The 16,275-nt window shown below is 40.0% G+C and overlaps 1 protein-coding gene across 1 annotated transcript in view; it reads right to left on the minus strand.

Moving 5' to 3' along the window:
• The window catches only part of HYDIN (HYDIN axonemal central pair apparatus protein), a 341,424-nt gene that overhangs the window by 315,677 nt on the left and 9,472 nt on the right, over positions 1-16,275 (minus strand). Inside the window, 1 exon segment of the mRNA XM_059665442.1 lies at positions 13,269-13,387. The gene's annotated coding sequence lies outside the window, so the exon portion shown is untranslated.

The raw sequence follows: 16,275 nt of genomic DNA on the forward strand, positions 1-16,275 counted from the left end.
CATGAAACCTCTATAATTTTATTAACCAGTGTCACCCCCCAATAAATTCAATGAAAAAAAATTGTTTTAAACCTTCCATTCTGGACAAGCCCTTGGAGTATCCTTCAGTTGCTAGATGGGATGCTGGCCAATGCCTGAATCACTTAAATAAAGCCAATTAGAGCTTCAAGTTCACTTGGTTTAATTTTGTGTTTTAACACTTGCAAGCCCAGAAGAATGTCTCTGCTGGGTTCCTGGGAATATTTCAATTCAGCCACAGCTTTCCTTCCCACCAGCCCATGTGGGAACGCGGGTAAAGCAGCTCTCTGAGGGGAAAACATAAGCCCCGAAAGTGGGCCACTTGGGGAAGGAAAACGGGAACGCGAGCGTATTCTGAAACAGATGGCGTCTAGAAAAGAAAGTGTGTTTGGCAACAAGCAGGGAAAATCACAGGGGAAGGAAAGAAAAGCAGCAAAAGAGAAACAGCCAAGGGAGGTGGTAAATTGAGTGCGAAGCTGAAGACTTCCAAGGGATTTTTCAGCTTCGGGAAGAGTCAGGCCTCTGGACAATTCTGCCACAGCACGTAGACATCATTTTACATTTCCTTTATTAAAAGTATTCCCCCAGCACAGCTCTGAACCATGATATTTTGACACAAGTTTATTATCAATGTTCCAAATATTGAAGTTTTAAAATTTACCCTTTTTTATATTTAAAGAGAACCCCGGGTTAACCCTCTCACTCACTGGCATTCTGATGTGCTTCTAGGGGTCGGGAGGCAAAGGGCGGCGTCCCTGCCAGGGCGGAAGGAGTTATGTACAATACAAAGACTACCGGTGTCACCTCCTCCTAATACTGGGGCTCTTCTCTCTGGGCTCTGGAGCTCCCCAGGGGTTCCTATGAGGTAGGCAGGGCGACCATAATGTTGGTATGGTTCCTCTAACAATCAAGAGTCATGCCGTTTCCCACCTCATTTACAGTACGAACCAAGGTACAAGCGTCTGAAATGTCCAATAACAAAAAGATTAAGTGATGGATTATTTTGCACTAAATTGCTTGCTGCTGCAGCTGCTCAGGGTGTCAGAGAGCACCAGGAACTAGGATGGCTCCAGCAGGGAGCAGCTGTGGGAGTGAGAGGCGAGCTCCCCTATCCGGTGAGGGTTGCATGCCCTTATGTCTGCATCGACCCTTCCTGTCATACCAGCAACAGAAAGGATTATGAAGGATAGGACATTTGGTCCTAAATGACCTTTCATGTCACTGAACCAAAGCCAAGAATGTATCATGACGTTTCCACTTATCAGTTCTGTCTTTGGGATAAGATATGTACCATGCACCAAACTGAAGGTCAGGAGACAAGTCTTCTCCAGACATGGTCAGAACCTATCTGAGTCTCAGAGAACAGATTGACAGCTGTCAGAGGGGAGGGGGGTTGCAGGGCTGGGTAAGAAAGGGGCCGGGATTAAGAAAAACAATAATAATAATAATAATAATAATAATAATAATAATAATAATACAAAAAAACAGACACAGACAACAGTATGATGATTACCAGAAAGAAAGGGGGTAGGTGGAGGTATAAAAGGGTATAGGGGGGATAAATGGTGATGGAAGGAGAATTGACTTGGGGTGGTGAACACACAATACAATATACAGCTGATGTATTATAGAATTGTACACCTGAAACCTATGTAATTTTATTAACCAATGTCACCCCAATAAATTCAGTAAGAAAAAAAATCAAATGTGGGGTGAAAATCCTATCTGGGTCTTATAAAATGGGGCTTGTGACACAGGTTTATTTTAACAGTGAACTTTTGGATTACATGAGCTCTAGACATTAGCTATAGAGGGCTGAGTTTCCAGGAGGTCACAGTTCAATTCCTGGTCAGGGCATATGCCTAGGTAGCAGGCTTGATCTCTAGTGTGGGGCGTGCAGGAAGCAGCCGATCAATTATTCTCTCTCATAATTGATGTTTTTATCTCTCTCCCCCTCTCTCTTCCTCTCTAATAAATAATAATAGTAACAAAATATAACCCATTGAATAAAATGATAACCCATGAGTTCACTGATATAAATAAATGAATGTTTAATGAAGAATAAGATATTCAACTATTTTCAAAGTACCTCCTCATAAAACAATTACAAAGAGAAAAGAGTAATTTCACAGTGAAGAAGAATGATAGACCCAGAATTCATCAAGTGATCAAAGGGAATATCCTTTGATAAAATCATATTTCACTTGATAAAAAGCTGCAAAAGAAAGAACACAGCTTCAATTCTGTGAATTCCAAAAAATGCGTGACTTGAATCTAATCACAAGGAAACACCAAACAAATCCACTTGAAGGGCAGTCTACAAAATTACTGACCTCTCATCTCCAAAAATATCAAGTTCATAAAAGTCAGATATTAAGAAACTACTCCAGAATGAAGGAGAATAACGAAACATAACAATTAAATGCCACATGTGATTCTGAACAGAATCCTTTTGCCATAAAGGATGTTATTAGCATGACTGGACATCACTGTTAATGTCTTTATTTATATATATATATATATATATATATATATATATATATATATATATATATATATATATATATATATCAATATCAGAGGCCCGATGCACAAAATTTGTGCAAGAGTAGGCCTGCCTTCCTCCGGCTGCCAGCACCGGATTCCCTCAGGCACCCAGGACCTGGGCTTCCCTCGCAGCCCCAACTTTGTCTGGAAGGTCGTCCAGAAGGACGTCTGGAAGGACATCTGGTCTAATTAGCATATTATACTTTTATTATTATAGATATTTTTATTGTTTTGAGAGAGGAAGGGAGAGGGAAAGCGAGTTAGAAACATCAATGAAGAGAGAGAATCATTGATTGGCATGCAGAAACCAAGCCCGCAATCTGGGCATGTACCCTTGACTGGAATTGAAACTGGGACCCTTCAGTCCACAGGCTGACGCTGTATCCACTGAGCCAAACCAGGTAGGGCTAATATCTTCATTTTGATGACTGTATTATGGTTATCTAAGACAGTGTCCTCATTTACAGAAAATATAAAGTATTTCAGGTATTCAGTATTCCTGGGTGTTAGGGCATCAGGTTAGTAACTTACTCTCAAGTGGCCTGGGGAAATGAAGACATTGGCTGTACTATAATAGGCATTTTTGGTAAATCTGAGATTGTCTCAAAATAAGAAAAAATTATGCAATAAAGAATAACTTTCTGAGAACCAAGATGGCGGCATAGGTTAACGCCGGAGTTTGCTGCTTTGAACAACTACTTCAAAAGTGAAACCAAAAAACGGAAGGGACATCACCCAGAACCACAGGAACGCTGGCTGAGTGGAAGTCCTACAACTAGGAGGAAAGAGAAACGCATACGGACACTCAGAGGAGGCGCAGTGCTGAAGTCAAATTCTGAGGTGCGGAGTGCGAGGAGCGGGCTGGCGGCGGAGGGCGCGGTTGTTGTTCTCAATCGGGAGGGAGTCGCAGACTCTGAGCACCAGATCCGGGCAAGTCTTTAGGGACCCAGACTCAAACGGGACAAGCGGGACTGTCTGGCTTCGGTCAGAGCGAGTGCAGCTTTCTCTCCGAGCTTTGCAGCGGGTGCTGGGACTCAGAGAGGCAGAGCCCCTGGGGACAGGACTGAGAGCCGCCATAACTGCTCTCTCCGGCCCACCCTGTTGATCCTGTGCTACCCACCCTACCCAAGCCCTGCACAGAGGCATTTGCCGGATAGCCTCAGGCAAAGGCTAGATTAGCACCTCCCTAGAGGACAGAAGTTCTCTCACTGCTGACACAGCTGATTCTCATAGCCACTTGGGTCAAACCCTCCCTGGGATTAGCTACAACAATCAAGATTTAACTATAAGACTGCGAACAAAGACCACTAGGGGGTGCACCAAGGAAGCATAACAAAATGCGGAGACAAAGAAACAGGACAAAATTGTCAAAGGAAGATATAGAGTTCAGAACCACACTTTTAAGGTCTCTCAAGAACTGTTTAGAAGCTGCCGATAAACTTAATGAGATCTACACGAAAACTAATAAGACCCTCGATCTTATATTGGGGAACCAACTAGAAATTAAGCATACACGGACTGAAATAACGAATATTATACAGACTCCCGACAGCAGACCAGAGGAGCGCAAGAATCAAGTCAATGATTTGAAATGCGAGGAAGCAAAAAACATCCAACCGGAAAAGCAAAATGAAAAAAGAATCCAAAAATGCGAGGATAGTGTAAGGAGCCTCTGGGACAGCTTCAAGCGTACCAACATCAGAATTATAGGGGTGCCAGAAGATGAGAGAGACAAAGATATTGAAAACCTATTTGAAGAAATAATGACAGAAAACTTCCCCCACCTGGTGAAAGAAATGGACTTACAGGTCCAAGAAGCGCGGAGAACCCCAAACAAAAGGAATCCAAAGAGGACCACACCAAGACACATCATAATTAAAATGCCAAGAGCAAAAGATAAAGAGAGAATCTTAAAAACAGCAAGAGAAAGAAACTCAGTTACCTACAAGGGAATACCCATACGACTGTCAGCTGATTTCTCAACAGAAACTTTGCAGGCCAGAAGGGAGTGGCAAGAAATATTCAAAGTGATGAATACCAAGAACCTACAACCAAGATTACTTTATCCAGCAAAGCTATCATTCAGAATTGAAGGTCAGATAAAGAGCTTCACAGATAAGGAAAAGCTAAAGGAGTTCATCACCACCAAACCAGGATTATATGAAATGCTGAAAGGTATCCTTTAAGAAGAAGAGGAAGAAAAAGGTAAAGATACAAATTATGAACAACAAATATGCATCTATCAACAAGTGAATCTAAGAATCAAGTGAATAAATAATCTGATGAACAGAATGAACTGTTGATTATAATAGAATCAGGGACATAGAAAGGGAATGGACTGACTATTTTTGGGGGGGAAAGGGGTGTGGGAGATGTGGGAAGAGACTGGACAAAAATCGTGCACCTATGGATGAGGACAGTGGGTGGGGAGTGAGGGCGGAGGGTGGGGCGGGAACTGGGAGGAGGGGAGTTATGGGGGGAAAAAAAAGAGGAACAAATGTAATCATCTGAACAATAAAGATTTAATTAAAAAAAAAAAAAAGAATAACTTTCTTCATCAGCTATTTTTCCCTGAACATAAGTCACATACATAAGACAGAATGACTGTTTGATTCTGGACCTTTATTAATTTTCAGAGTAATAATTTGGTGCCATAGCAATTTCCAATGATAATTCAGTTAAGGTATCATTTGAACTAAGATATTTTTATAGTTTATGTACTTCCATCAATTGCAGTGATTCTTTCTGATTCTGCAATTTTTTTCTGTGTCCTTTTGTCACAACTGCAGTGGTCAATACTGTTCTTTCAAGATGTTCCAGGTTCATCATTTACATTTCCTGTCCCAAACCTAGAATCAATTTTTGGACCTTGAAACACTCAGAGGAGAAATTCTTACTTAATTCTTTTTGAAAATGAGAAGAAAATTCTGAACATCTTGTTTCCCAACCCCTTATTGAAGTTGGACATTTTTCCCTCCTTCAAACATCTGACCAACCTTGAACTCCTTCCAAGTGGAATGGCAAACCAACAAGAGGATACCCAAAGTCAAGCTCTCTGGGCATTACAAATACCTGCTTCTCAGATGGCCTGGGCAGAAGGTGTCCGGGGAGAGGCATTCTAATCCTTTTACTTCCTTCCATCAGAAATCCCTCCTCAGGTTTGATAACTTGCTACAGAGATCACAGAATTTAGGGAAATACTTACATGAACTGGTTTATTATAAAGGATATGATAAAGGATACAGAGGGACAGCCTGACGAAGAAGTACACAGGGCAAAGTCTGGAAGAGCCCCAGCAGGAGCTTCTGTTCCCCTGGACTTGGGAAGTGCCACTCTCTGAACCCCTGTGGTTAGGGTTTTTATGGAGGCTTCATTACAAGGGCATGACTGATTCAATCACTGGGCATCAGACATTGGTGATTGACCTCAAAGAAACCCTCTTCCTGCCCAGGAGATCAGGGCTAAAAATTCCAACCTTGTAATCAATCATATGGTTAGTTCCTTGGACAACCAGACTTCACCTTCCAAGAGTCACCTCATTAGCATAAACTCAAGTATGGTTAAAAGAAACTTGAATAACAAAAGATGTCCCCTCTCACTCAGGAAACCAGGAATTTCAAGAACTCTGTGCCAGGAACCTGGATGAAAATCAAATATATTATCCCTAATTACGTCATGTTACCACAATGACTAAGTTTATTACAACTTTTTTCATCCCAGGCACTGAGAGACAGATCCTGTGAGTCTACCTGTTTATTTCTTTAACAGAAGAATTTATAAGTAGTAAGCAGGTCAATTTCCAGAAGTACCTCATCTAAAGCTAGAGATAGCCAATGCTGTATTCTTCATTCTAGTCTCCCAATACTCAAATTTAACCTTCTTTATTCTGATATAAGAAAGGCTAACCCCAAAACCACACACCAATGCCAAAGAGAATCCATTCATTCATTCAATGAATTTTATTGAGTACCTACTACAGCCCAAACTATTTTTTTGGTACTGAGTGAACATAATAGGAATAAACTGTCTTTGTGGAGTTTACTTTTAAGTGGGGGGAAAATAGACCAGAATAAGATAAATAAGTAAATTATAAGTACAAGAAAAACAAAGCAGGAAAAGGCAGTGCAGAGGGAGATACAATTGTAAATAAAGGTTTTCAGGGTAGGCCCCACTGAGAAGGTGACATTTGAGCAAACATGTGAAGTAAGAGAACAAGCCATGTGGTTTTCTGGGAGATGGGATTCCCAGGCAGAGGAAAGTTTGTATGCAGATCCTGAGGTAAGGATGTGCTGTGAATATCTGTGAAATAATAAGGAGGCTACCATGACCAAGGTGAAGAGAGAAGGCTAAACAAGTACTGTGAAGGTCAAAAGGGGACAGCACCTGGGACCTTGTAGGCCATTTTAATTAAGCACGTAGGCTTTTACTCTAAATGATACGGGAAGTCAACTATGATTTTTGGAAAGAGGAATGGCTTTATCCAATTTATGTTTTAATGGGATTGCTCTGGCTGCTATGTGTTAGGGTTGCTGAAGGGAGAACGCACGAGGCCAAAGTGGGAAGGGATTATAAATGTATTAGATCAACCGGCACCAGCACCCAGGGACAGGGGGTCAGAGATATCTAAAGAACTCTAGGCAGGCTTTTTCTTGGCAGAGCATTCGCTTGGCAGGTCTGGATCCTAGAAAGGTCAGGAGGGAAAGATAATGGTCTTAGCAAGTGGAATGTGGTCTAAGCGAAAGGGAATGTCCAGTTGTGAAGTGGTCTAAAGGTCAGTTCCCAGAGGAGGGGGTGTTGATTCAATTATTTGACCAGTCCTAACACTGCGTTGAGTACAGACTGAAGGGGAGCAAGGCACAGACACAGAGAAACCAGTTAGGAAGCTGTTGTAATAATCAAGATGGAGGAGATGGTGGCTAAGACAAGGGTGATGGTAGTGAAGGAGGTGAAAAGTGGTCACATTATGGATCTCTGTAAAAGTAGAGCCACCAGGATTTGATGAAGGACTAGACATAGGTGCAAAGGAGAGGAAGGAGTCATGGATAATCATTAGGGTTTTGGACTGAGCAACTTAAAAGGTGGTTCCATCAACTGACATGATGAAGGCTGTGAGGGAAGTTTTGGACAAATCTGGTTTGAGATGTCTATTACACATCCAAATACAGGTGTCACATAGGGAGTTGAATATGTAGTTCTGGAGTTTGGGAGAATGGTCTAGCTGGAGACACATATTTGGGCGTTTTGGTAGACAGAACAATCACCCCCAAAGTTGTCCAAGACATAATCCTCAGAACCTATGACCATATTACCTTACTTGGCTAAAAAATAAATAAAAAATTAAAAGGCTTTGCAGATGTGATTAAGGGTATGGATTTTGAGATGGGGAGATTGCCTGGATCATATGAGTGAGCCGAATCTAATTAGATAGGCCGTTACAAGTGGAGACCATTTCTCAGCTGTGGTGAAAGACAGAGAGCTGAGGAAGAAAGAAGGGTCAGAGAGATAAGATTATTAATTGCTTTAAAGGTAGAAGAAGGGAACCACAAGCTAAGGAATGTATGAGGCCTCAAAAGCTGGAAAAGCATCCTCTCCTCCCTGCCCCCACCCCCCCAAAATAATAATTTTTCCCTAGAGCCTCCAGAAAGGAATGCAACCCTGATGACAGGTTATTTTAGCCCAGTGAGACCCTGTCAAATTTTTAACCTAAAGAACTGTAAGATAATATATTACATAGTGTAGTGTTTTTTTTTAAGCCACCAGGTTTATGGTAATTTGCTACAGAGCAATGGAAATCTAATGCTGGCATCATCAAATATATATATGGTGTTTAAACCCATAAGAATAAGATGATTAAAGACAGAAATAGAAGAGGTCTTGGAACTAAGCTTTGGCAAATTTGAATATTAAGTCGGGGAAATGGGGAAGGCCCAACAGAGATGACTGAGGGAGTGGACATGAGATAGCAAGAAAGCAGAAGAAAGCAGTGTTCCAGACGCCAAAGGAAGAGTCTGTGTCACCTGCTGCTGAAGGGTCAAGCAAGATGAGGACACAATTAGGAAACAAGACAGACAGACTTGGGGGAGCATGCGTGCTCAGGCCAGCTAATACACACAGGGAAAAAGTGGACCCTGGTCCTCATTACTCAAGACACATAAATGGGAAAGACACATGAATGATACCCACCCAGAGTGATGACTTTTTCATACACAGGGACTCAAATCACTAACAAACCTGGCCCATCTAGTTCTGGAATGTTTCCAATCAGATAAGCACTCTTAACATTGGGGGAGGGAAGGTGTGACAGTCAACAGGCAGAGCAGGAGGGAGGAACTGGAACACTTGCGCCTGCTTTCCTCCTACAGACCTACACTGCTGTCTTTCCTTTCGCCATATAATGCAGCCTTAGTCCTCCAAGGCCCTAATTTGTTAAATGCTCTATACCTAAGCCCAAGAGAGTGAACATAATATTTCAAGTCCAGGAAATAGTTTTTTCTTTTTCTCGTCAAAATAAAAATACAGGACCTTCCAGAACTTGACATTTCATGTTTAAGTTAGTAATCATATCAAGGTAGACAGTAACAGCTGTTCAAGGCCAAATTCTATCCTATTTTAAATAATGGCCCCTTCAAAAATGTCCACATCCTGATTCTGAGAACCCGTGAATGTTAACTTAGATGGAAAATAAGACTTTACGGATGGGATTATATTAAAGGTTTGGGGGTGGGGAGGCTTTCCTGGGTTGTCCAGGGGGGCTCAATGTAATCACAAGAGGGAGGGAGGAGACCATATTAAAGAGTAGGAGATGTGACAACAGAAGCAAGACTCTGAAGTCATTTGAGGAAGGGGCCATGAGCCAAGAAATGCAGATGGCCCCTCAAAGCTGGAAAAGACAAAGAAACAGATTTTCCCCTAGAGCCTCCAGAAGGAACACACACCTGCCAACAGCTTAGTTTTAGGCTTTTGATCTTCAGCACGGGAAGATAATAAATGTGTGTTGTTTGAAGCCACTAAATTTGGGGTAATTTCTTGCAGTGCCAATAGGAAACCAACACAGTGCTCTTTGCCCCTGCACTTCCATCCATCCCCAGGACCTAAGGCAGTGATGAATGTTTGCTAAGTGACTTCCTGAAGGAGAAAGAGATTTTCCTCTACGGATTCTCCTACCTGGCCCAACCTGAACTCCTGACCAGGGGAATCTAGCCTTCCTCAGAGAGAAGCAGACGGAAGCAACCCAGGTGTATTGGGGTGGTATGTGTTTTCTTAATTGCCAAGTTGAATGGATGGATGTCAGTGTGCCCTTGGAAGATGGGACAAATGCAACCCTAATTTACAGCTGTGATTTACAGCCCTGGGGCTAGAGGGAGGGAATTGGCTAATTTTATGGCACCAACTTAGGCTCTTTTTTCCATTTCCTATAACAGTGCATTAAATATCATGACTTAGTTGAAATTATAAGCAGCATTAGTAAAAAGATGAGCAGAAATCATATTTTACAATCTAATTCCTTTATAAGAATTATTTCATGACCAACGAGAGCAATGAATGCACATACACATACTGCTAATGCACACAACTCTACTTCCTCTTTCTCCGAGACCATTATGGCCGGTTCTTTAAACCAGGAATATGATATTTTAGGTATTAGTATCAACAAGGGGATATTTTTCCAAATTAATAAATTCAATACAACCCATAGTTTAGCTGCTTAAGAAATGAAGAGCTGAAAATCTAAAAATTGTTTAGGATTCACATATGGCTCATCATGCCAAAAAGAGTTCCCCTTTCTGTATCCCAGTTTCTCTAGCCAGGTTAAAACCCTACAACTTACAAAGCAAAAACTTCAAAAACAGCTTTTGATCTTTTAAGAACAAATATTACATAAGCAGAAAGATGATTACAATCCCAACTAAAAGCAACCATTTAGAACTCAATCTCAAATTCATATACGTCTGTATTCTATAATTTATTGGTAGTCGACATAAAGGCTAAATAAATTATTGGGTAGGTCTAAGGTAAATTCAGTCACTGCCCTCAGTCTAGACTATCTGGCTGTGTGATTAGATTGGCAATTCCCGCGGCGTTCCCAGCTTGCCTGGCTTTGCAGCCAAGATTCCCAGGGGTCCTGAGTGGCTTTGGAACCTGAATAAATCACACACGCTAGGGGTCCATCAAAACCGCCAGCAACTCAATTTATTTGTGACCTAAGACAGGATCTTATTGCTTCTCAGATTAACAGTTTAAAATAGTTTGCTTTTCTATCACAGGAGTATTAGTTTGATGTATGAGGCAGTGAGATGATTAAATCTTCGGTGCCATCCAAAGATGTAAATTAACCTGCAGCACCTCCTTAGCCATCCCTGTATGAGCTAGAGATTTATTATTAACTTGTCACTCTCGCACGGTCATCAAAACAAGCAGCACCATGATTAATTACGGCTGTTTACTTAAGGGTATCTATCATTCCAACTTTTGGGGACAGGATATTACAATGCCCCCTGATTTCTTTGCATGAGGACTTTTAGAGGAGAGAATTCCTGTTCTCTCCAAATCATGTCCATGAATATATTTGAAAGAAAGATGGCATGTATGTGACTGTATATTGTTCTTTTCATTTTAAATGAAGCTGCATTTCATGTTGGCTTTCCTTGCCTTTTCACAGGCATCACATTGTCTGATTCTGCGCACCTGGACATCTTTCAAAGACTCTGAAGAGGTCTGGCACTAAATGAACATAAACTCTAAACTTCGCTTTTCGATTCTGTCATCCGCAACTCAATTCAGCAAATACAATATTTATTAGGTCCCTTCTATGTAGCGAGCAGCAAGTGTGAATCTATTTATTCCTTTCTCCAGCCAACATTTACTTCATGTCTTTTATGTGCCGGTAATGGTACTAGGTGCACATTCAATGTGCAAAACAGTGAGCAGTCCTTGCCCCGTGGCATGTAGAGCCTTGTTACCTGCCTCCCCAAGGCATTCGTCTCTCCATATTATGAACAGGGGAGAATGGAGGGACAATGAGAGCCTGGAAAAAAGGGGAGAAAAGCAGAGGGTATCTCTTCTAAGATAAGTCTGCACAAAAGAGACACCAAATTGAGCCAGGATGAAAAAGACATCTGCACGGTCCATTCCCGCCTCCTGGTCGGGTGTGGGTCTGCCGCACTGAACTGCACTGAAACCACGGCATTTCACCTATTTTTTCCTCCCTGTCACAAGTTATCTGGTTTGCTGAATAATCACTGAAGCTCAGGAAGTTTTTAAATAAACTTTCAGGCATAGCTGCACTGCCTATGATCTGCCACTAGAAAAACATCACCCTTACCTGTTTAAATTATAGGATGATTACCTGATTTTTTTTTTTTTAAGAAATCGGTTCCTGATTATATCCTTGACTCCCTTTTTTAAAGTTTTTCATTATGGAAATTGACAGAAATACAAAAAAGATGAGATAATAAAATAATGAGTTTCCGTGTACCTATCACCTAAGCTCCAGGAATTATCAACATTTTGTTATTCTTATTTTTTAATGTATTTTATTGATTTTTTACAGAGAGGAAGGGAGAGGGATAGAGAGTTAGAAACATCGATGAGAGAGAAACATCGATTAGCTGCCTCCTGCACACCCCCTACTGGGGATGTGCCCACAACCAAGGTACATGCCCTTGACCAGAATCAAACCTGGGACCCTTCAGTCCGCAGGCCGATGCTCTATCCACTGAGCCAAACTGGTTAGGGCTTGTTATTCTTATTTTTATCTATCACATTTCTCTCTCCATATTTTTTTTAGTATTTTAAATAACTTCCCATTGTCATCCCATTTCACCTCCAAATACATCAAAAGTTATCTGGAAAATAATATTTTTTTAAAAAACATAACTATATCATTGTAATAATTAAAAAAAACAATAATTCCTTAACATCTTCTAATACCTAACCCATGTTCAAATATCCCTGATTGTCTAAAAAAATCATTTTGGCTTGAAACAGGATCCAAATAAAGTCTACACATTGGATTTGATTGATGTGTCTTTCAATTACATTTTTTCTCCCCATGTCCTTTTGAATATCACGAAAATGATCTTCAATATTTGATTTTTATCTAGAACAAATAAATCCATCCAAACTTAACATATGTTCCTAATGATATCTAATTATGTAACATTTTCAAGAATAGGGTTATCATAAAATTTATAATTCAAACAAAGAAACTCTTAAATTAAAAGGGGGTGCTATTAATAATTATTCTGGTGTGAAATAAACAGTCACCCTGCCAGGAGAGATATTAGATGTTAAAAATGAGGATCAGGTTTCTGGTTTCTACCTGGGTGCAGAGAGCTGGAAAAGAACCAGAAAGAAAGTCACCGCCACCCATACATACATACATACATACATACATACATACATACATACATACATAAATAGTTGAACATTCTACAAGTTAACTTTTCCTGGATTCATCAAAAGTTGAAGTTGAGAAAAACGTCAACTAAATTAAAATCTGGGGAGAAACGATGCCTATGGGGAGACGTGGGCACTTGTTTACTGGAGGCAGTGAACACCAATGACCAGCATTCACCTAGAACGGTTAACAAGTTGGTAGAGGTTGAGTATTGGCTGGTGACAGTCTAGAACCCTAATCAGATATAAGGCGAGTTCACAACATTCACAGGCTTCGCTCTCGACAGATTCCAATGAGCACTCACCAAAAATGAGGGCAGAAGTCCTGAGAAGGCACCCGCATGGCACAGGCTGAGGAGAGGGAATGAGCAGCGGCTGCAGGAAGGCCAGGGAGCACTGCCCAGATTCTCCGTCTCTATCTTCCCTATAAAAGAAAAAAATCATGGGATGTGGTATATAAAAAAAGAGTAATGGAGAGAACTCCACAATGCCAAGAGACAAAATAATCAACGGAACCAGACTTAGATAAAGCACAGATGTTAGAGCTATCAGATAGGGAATTTAAAATAACTATTAAAAATGTCAAAGTCTCCTATGTAACAAGTGGACATCGCTCATTGTCAGATTAAGAATTTCAGCAGAGATATGGGGACCATAAGAAAAAAATTAAGTGAAGATGCTACAAGTGAAAAACAGTAACAGAGATCAAGATTGTCATTGGCAGTCTCACCAGCAAACCTAACAGAGCTAAGGAAAGAATCAGTGACCTTGAAAATATACCAACTGAAAGACAAAAAAAGGAGAGAGTAAAAAATAAAAACAGAACTATAAGACAAAATCAAATGACCTAACAAATGTGCAATCAGAATTCCAGAAGGAACACAAAAGACAGAGAATGGGGTAGAATAAATATGTGAAGGGATAATGATGAAGAATTCCAGAATTAATGGTATACATCAAAATAAAGATCCAAATCACCAACAAAGATAAATACCCAAGCCAAAGATAGACATATCATATTCAACTTCTGAACACACAAAACAAAGAGAAAATCTTGAAGGCAGCCAAAGAGGAGGAGGAAGGGGATACATTCCTAGGGAAATAAATATAAGCATTATAACAGCCATCTTGTTATAAACCATACAAACTAGAAGACAATAGTGTGAAAAAAATTTTTTTAAATATGTTTTATTGATTTTTTACAGAGAGGAAGGGAGAGAGAATAGAGAGTTAGAAACATCGACGAGAGAGATACATCGATCAGCCGCCTCCTGCACATCTCCCACTGGGGATGTGCCCGCAACCCAGGTACATGCCCCTGACGGGAATCGAACCCGGGACCTTTCAGTCCGCAGGCCGACGCTCCATCCACTGAGCCAAACCGGTTTCGGCAGTGTGAAAATTTTTAATCATTTATGTTTTTATTAAAAGCGTACTAAAACAAGGTAGTCATTTATGTAACAACAAAACCCTGTAACAAAAAATATTTATTAAATATTTGATGCATTAAAGTCCGGTACAGTTAATATAGGTTGCTGTCATTGTTCTTAGTTAATGTAACAAGGCAAAAAAAATACATAAAAGAAATAACTTAAGAGAAGAGGTGAATTTTTTTCTCAGACACCACATAACTATCAATATACAAAATAGAATAGTATAAACAGGCAAACTTAGAAATATATGAAAGCTCAATTTTCTAGATGTCAGGGTAACATTAAATCAATAGCATTTTCGTAATTCAGTAATAAGCAATTAGATAAAACTTGTTTAGCATGAAAACTACAAAGTCTCTAGGAATAATTCTTAAAATATAGGAAAAATTTATGAAAAATATTTCAACATATGGCTAAAGACTTTATTGACTGATTGATTGATCTTAGGGAAAGAAAGGGAAGGAGAAAGAAATTGATTGGTTGCTTCCCACATGCACCCCAACCAAAGATAGAACCCACAATCTGGGTATGTGCCCTGACTGGGAATCTAACCTACCACCTTCTAGTGTATGGGACAACACTCCAACTGACTGCACCAGGTATAACCAAAGCCTTTTTTTAATATAAGATATACATTCTGATCACCCAGGAAATTCCAAGGGATTTAAAAATTATATCAGGAGCTGGAGTCAACAACCAAATATTAGAATAAAAGATGCTCATAGTATTCTTGTCACTTAGGAAAATTACAACGGAGCACTACTCCAGGAACCAGGGACAGAGACCAATATATATATATATATTTGCTATTATTTCACAATATCCTTCTATCAAAAACGGACAGATCCAGAAGGAGAAAATCAGTAAAGACATAATTGAATTCAACAGCACCATCAATCAAGTAGACGTAATTATCATCTATAGACTATTCTATCCAACAGCGAATTCTTCTCAAGCTCACATGGAACATCCACTAAGACAGATCACATTGTGGACCATAAAACACACTGTAATAAATGTAAAAGAACAGATACACATAGAATTAAACTATAAGTCAATAACAGAAAGATAGCTGGAACATCCCAAAATACATGGAAGCTAACACACTTCTAAACAATATATGAGTTGAAGAAATATCAAAAGAAATTTTAAAATATTTTGAATTAAATGAAAATAACACATAAAAATTTGTAGGATGCAGTGAAACTTGTGCTTTAGAGGAAACTCTATTGCTGGGAATGCATATTTTATAAAACATGAAGAGCTAAAATCATATTAATAGAGCTAAAGAGAAACATATGCTTACCTTCATAAATTTTAAAAATGGAGAAATTAAGCATGTTTTTAAAAAGCCTCAAAAATAGGCCCTGGCCAGGTGACCCAGTTGACCGGAGCTTCGTCCCATACACCAAAAGTTTGCGGGTTCAATTCCCGATCAGGGCACATACCTAGGTTGCAGGTTCGATCCATGGTTGGGGTGCACACGGTAGGTAACCGATAGATGTTTCTCTCTCCAAAAATTGGTGAAAGCATGTCCTCAGGTGAGGATTAATAATAATAATAATGCCTCAAAGTAGTAATTAATACCTCATTAATAAAAATAATAAAATAAATGAATGGCTGATATAATGGGGAAACACACGGGCAGCCGTTCTCAAAATATGGTCTATGTACCCAAGCCAAGACATTATTTATTTCCCCTTTTCCTTATGTTAAGAGTCACACTGATGATGCAAAAGCAGTGATGGGCAAAAATTGCTGGTGCCTTAGCCCAAACAAAGATTGTGGCACCAAACTGGACTAGTAGTCATTGTATTCTTCATCACACACATTTGTAGTGGAGGTGGGGAGAGCCATTTCTACTTAAGAATATCACTTA

The sequence above is a fragment of the Myotis daubentonii genome, chromosome 15 (assembly GCF_963259705.1).
Source record: "Myotis daubentonii chromosome 15, mMyoDau2.1, whole genome shotgun sequence".
NCBI lineage: Eukaryota > Metazoa > Chordata > Mammalia > Chiroptera > Vespertilionidae > Myotis > Myotis daubentonii.